Here is a 5,165-nt window from a genome sequence, read left to right as displayed (position 1 = left end):
CAAACCCGTGGGGCTAATGTGCCTGAAATTTATATTAATGCCAAGTGTCTGGAAACCAGGGATCGAGGCTACAGGCAGTGTTGTTGCCAGGGGCAGTAAAACTTTTTTTTCCTACATTTTATATTTTACCTCCTTATTAAAACATGTAGGACTCAGTACTTGCAGTAAACACAGTATTTTCTGGCCCTGCGTTGCGTACGTGTGAAGTATGTACGATTCCTCGCCATCGGTGGTTCAAGCTCTGGAGTTGTGAGGCTGAAGAGAACAGCTGAGGCACAGGCCTGCAGCAGGGACGCCGTTCTGGGCCAGAGTTTTTTGTGAAGACTGTGGAAATGTTTGTTTCCCCCCCCCCCCCCCCCCCCGGGGGGGGGGGGGGGGGGGGGTGACTGCAGCTTCTTTCTTCCTCAGTTTTCTTTTTTTCCGTCTTGTGAAACACTCTGACTTCCTGGAGCTCAGAGCGACGGCCTCGACCCGAGCTGGCCAACCTGAGCCTGGCCTCATCCAATCAGGCGGCTGCAGCAGAGTCAGGTGTGAAGTGGTCGAAGTCTGAGCAGGAAACTCGCTGCTTCCTTCACACGGCAGCGTCGGTTCCTCTCTGAAAACTCGTCGTTCCTTCACAGCCTGCAGTAATCTGCACCAGAGTGGACGCTCGTAACCGTCGAGAGGCAATTTCTTCAAGAGTTGGACAAACAGACAAGTCCATTCCACAGAAAGACGACTTCTCCATCAGCCAATTGATTTGGATGAGAGAGCCCCCCCCCCCCCTCCTCACTCACCCCCCCCCACTCCAGCTGCATGCTCCTGATCGTCGGACCAACAGCTTCAGTCACGCCGTCGTCTTCGTTTGTCCTCCTCCAAGGGAGGCAATTAAAATCTGATGATAATCTCCGTGCTGCGTCGTAGCTGCAGTTTTGCTCATTTGTCAAGGACGTGTTTGTTGTGGACAACAATACTTCGCCGACGGAGAACTCCACTCTGTATTCGCAGACGTGTGTTGTTCGCCCCGGGGTCTTTCTTTGAAAGTTTATATGAAAGTGCCGTCAAAAAAAGAGAACAAAAGAACGATTAAAAAAAAAACAAAAAAACAAAACAAAAAAAAACATTTTTTAAAAATGGTATGTATGTGTCGGAAGGAGTGGGCGGAGCCTAAATGTAGTAATTAACATATTTCATAAATGTAAATGAAGTGAAGAATTAACATCCTTCCTTTTCTTTTTCAACATGAATTGCAATTTGTAAATATTTCTATTAGTAGTATAGTAAAGTATTTCCTTATAAGTAATATTTGTTAAAGTTAGAAATACAAACTTCTATATTTATTTATATATGTATATATGTATGTGTACATAGATATATATGTGTGTATAAATATATATTTGTATGCACATACGTATAAATACATATGTAAATACCTATATAAATATATATGTATACATATATTTAAATATGTATTTACATATATATATGTAAATATATGTGTACATATATAAATGTATGTGTATATTTATATATATATTTTTAAGACAGTCGGTGTCATTAGTAAAGCAGAGATTCCACAGCGGTGAGTTCGGAGCTGCTCTGATGATCGGAGTTTCTGATCCAGGGAAACTGAAAACTGTTGCCTGGCCAATGCTTTAATATCCAGCGGCAACGGCCAAAGGTGTAAATTCTGTCACTTTGCAATATGCTTTACGAGCTCCTCTCTGATTATAGATCCGTCGTTAACCAGCGCGGTTAAGGTTTTAATTTAAATAAAGTGGTCAGATTTATGGGTTTTTACATAATGAACGTCAGTTCTCATTTTCACCCTTCAGGTTCTCTCCAGCCGAGGTGGAAAAAAAAAAAGAATTAGAACACACATCCTACTGCAAAAAGTCATTTTGAAATTTAATTATATATATACAGTAGAAGTATTTTTTTTAATATATTTTATAAAGATAACTTTTTTTTTCTACCTGTTAAATATAAGGGAGTGTGACAAACCTGTTTTCCTCCCCCCCCAGCCTCACCCTACATGTTCCGTGTTCATTTTTTTTTTTTTTTTTTTAGCTCACAGAAATCACTTCCTTTATCAACAGAAAAAGCTCCACAGTCTGCCTGACTCTCCCACTCGTTCTATTTCCAGAGCCCGCTCCCTTCAGACCCCTTGGTCCACTATTCAAGTCTGAGACACTTTCATACATCACCTCATTTCCAGTGCCCTCGGTGCATTCATGGTCTCTGCCATTCACTTCACAGAGTCCCACTTATCTTTCATGTCACCCACAGTCCTTCAGCCTGCTCTCCAGAGTTAAGGCCGCGCGGTTCCTCTCGTGTCCTACATCCTTTTACGGCTGGATTCTGTCGTCTCTTCCTGATCGGTACGGTACGTACGGACTGGATTCAAACTGCAAACCGTCTCTGGAGCCGAAGGACAAAGAGACGAAGGAACGAAGACTGATTCCTTTCCGACACTCTCTTGAAAACAAATGTAATGTTTGTCCTACTCCGTGGTTAACTGCCTGCAATGTACACAACCGTGGCGTGGAAACAAAGGCTGCGCCTCGTCCTTCAGGTGTTTTCAGCTCAGACTAACAGGCCTCCTAATGCTTTCTGCCTTCACTGCCATTTATTTAACGCTCCGAGGCACAGGAGCACAGCGTCAAGAAATGCCCTCTGGTACACACACACACACACAGGCATGTACACAAAGGTACACAAAACACACACTCTTGAGTACTCTCTTTTCATGCGCTCTCCTTTATAAACAGATCCACTGAGCTGTACTTTGTGCAAAATGAGAAAATAGCCATTCAGCGCACAGAGCGTTTTGAAAGTCCATCAAAGACGCATCACCGTTTGACCTCGGCCAGCAGGAGGAGCTCTTAGTGATACATATTGCTTTTAGAGGGAGGCCAACAATGTTGAACTTTAAACCCCACCCCTAAAATAAGTAAATAAAGTATATATATTTATTTTATTTTATTTTATTTTTATTTTGACTTAGGGGGCGCCACTGTGAACGACGTCGTCTTTGACAACTGGTCCAGAAGCAGAAGCAGAAATTCAGCCCCTCGTTCTGGTCCTCAACACTCGACCAGGGTCAGACACCACCTAGTTGGTTGAAGGAGAACTGCAGGTGACGTTTTTAAAGCTCTCCTCTCTTCGTTGTAAGAGTTACCGCGGTGGGAGGCGGGGCCAGCCGCAGCCGCAGTTCCGGTTCCGGTGTGAGGCTTGAGTCCAATCATCACACCTGAGTTTTGTTTGTCCACAAGATGGAGGAAAAACACGACAGCGTCGTTCGGAGGACTAGCCGGACTTTCCACAGTCTTCGCCGAGGACTCTGCCCAGTCCCGGCTCGGTGTCCTCCAGGCTGCAGGTGGAGGAGGAGTTGTAAACACGAGGAGAGCGACGGAAGGCGTGTTTTAAAGTCTTCCGTCGCGGTTGTGACGGTTGTCACGAGTCATGCAAGACGACGGTAGTAAGTAAAAAATACACCGAGAAACACTGTATATTTGGTTTATATATATAAAAAACACAAAAATATAGTTTATTTTTATGTTTTATTTACAAAATTATGATGAAAAAAGTCGAGAAATTATTTAATTCTGCGTACACTAAGTCAGACACACAGCGCATGCGCGTCAGTGGAAAAGACGAGAAGGAGTGAGTTAAGGTCGTTCTCAGTTGTCCTGCTGGTCAGTACCATGGGAGCTGTCTCTGGTACTGAAAGCTGCAGCTCACTGTCCACTGTTCCACCATCTAAAAACAAGAATACAGGTCAAAGAGCTCTACTTTAGATGATGTTTACATGTGTGAGGGTAGGGCCAGATGTAGGGGCAGTGGAGAGGGGCAGATGTGGAGGCAGGAGGGGGAGGTGTAGGGGACGGCGGAGGAGCGGAAGCGGGGGGGCTAGTGCAGCCTGAGTCATGACATTTAACATAGACGAGTGGGACACAGCTCAAGAGCTCAGACAGGATATATATATATGTGTGTGTGTGTGTGAATGTATATGGGTGCGTGTGTGTTTGAGCAGAGATGAAGAGAGTGTTGGTGCGTGTGCGTGTGCGCTCACTCTCTCTCTGTACGTTAGGCGTAACGATGGATTCAAAGGGAGTCTTTGAAGTGTTCTGATGTTCCCTCTCATGCCAGTTTCCTAAATAGGTCAAAGACTGCTGCAGAAAAAAAAAACGGCGAGAGAATGGAAACAGTGAAGTCATCTATCTACTGAAGTGACATGTCACAACCCGGAATAATTTGTTTTAAACTCTCGCTGCAAACCAGGTGCTTAACACAGGTGGCGCCCTCGGCTCTGAATATTAAAGATGAGGTGAGAAAACCAGACCCAGGGTTGGAGCCAGACGGAAGAGAAATCCCAAACAAGAGCGAGGTTTTCACCATATGTTCTCCCAAAAAAGATGTTGGAACGCCAGGTTGTTGGTTCCACACCCGGGCTCTCAGTGTTCTGCTCATGGTTCTGCTGTTGGCTCTGATTCTCTTATTTTTTATTTTTTTTATTTCAACTCTTCAGGTTCTCAACCTGTTGTTCTTTTGGTCTGAATGAGCCGTTGTGTTCAAAAGTGGGTTCTGGACCCAGAACTGGCACGGAGTCCTGCAGGTGCATGTACCGGAGAACTCTACCGCCCCCGTCTGATCACTGTGGGGATTAGCTGTAGCCCCCGCTCTGACCCTAAAAATAAACCTTGACGACCAAACATCTTTTTATGTATTTTTTAATTTTCCACCCCCTCCTCCAAATCTGACTTGTGTGTTAATTTTATCAGCTCCCCCTGTGGGTCAACAAAGATATAGCGATGATCTAAGATTTTTTGAGGGCTGGTTGTTTCTCATATTCACTGCTTTTTTTCTGTTCTTTCCTTTCACAGATTAACGAGGCAGACACCAGTTCACAGAGATCCAAACCGACACCTTCGCCTCATCGTTCCCTGGGACCCAGTTAGCACCTCCTCTTCTGCTCCTCACAACAGGAGGAATAAATCAGAGTGAGTGAAATGCCTGTTTCTGTTGCCAGCGTTGGCATGTCCAAACTTTTGGAGCAGCGCTGTAGTGTGATTTATTGTTGTGTGGCACAAAGAGAACAGATTCTGCCATGAGAACAGGATGAACACCCCCACAGAATGTTGTGTGCCTTCTGTTGGGCTGGACCATCTAAGCAAATAAGGCAG

General features: G+C 44.7%; 1 long non-coding RNA gene across 1 annotated transcript in view; it reads left to right on the top strand.

Annotated features, from left to right (window-relative positions):
- Positions 1 to 2,991: 2,991 nt before the first annotated feature.
- Positions 2,992 to 5,165, top strand: part of LOC103391382 (uncharacterized) — a 57,677-nt gene continuing 55,503 nt past the window's right edge. The window contains exons 1-2 of the long non-coding RNA XR_522779.3: positions 2,992 to 3,460; positions 4,866 to 4,982. This is a non-coding gene — a long non-coding RNA (uncharacterized LOC103391382). The remainder of the gene's footprint in view (positions 3,461 to 4,865; positions 4,983 to 5,165) is intronic.

Source organism: Cynoglossus semilaevis, chromosome 15, assembly GCF_000523025.1.
Source record: "Cynoglossus semilaevis isolate Cse_v1.0 chromosome 15, Cse_v1.0, whole genome shotgun sequence".
NCBI lineage: Eukaryota > Metazoa > Chordata > Actinopteri > Pleuronectiformes > Cynoglossidae > Cynoglossus > Cynoglossus semilaevis.
Note: the sequence above shows the minus strand (reverse complement) of the source record. Positions and strands in the feature narration are given on the sequence as shown.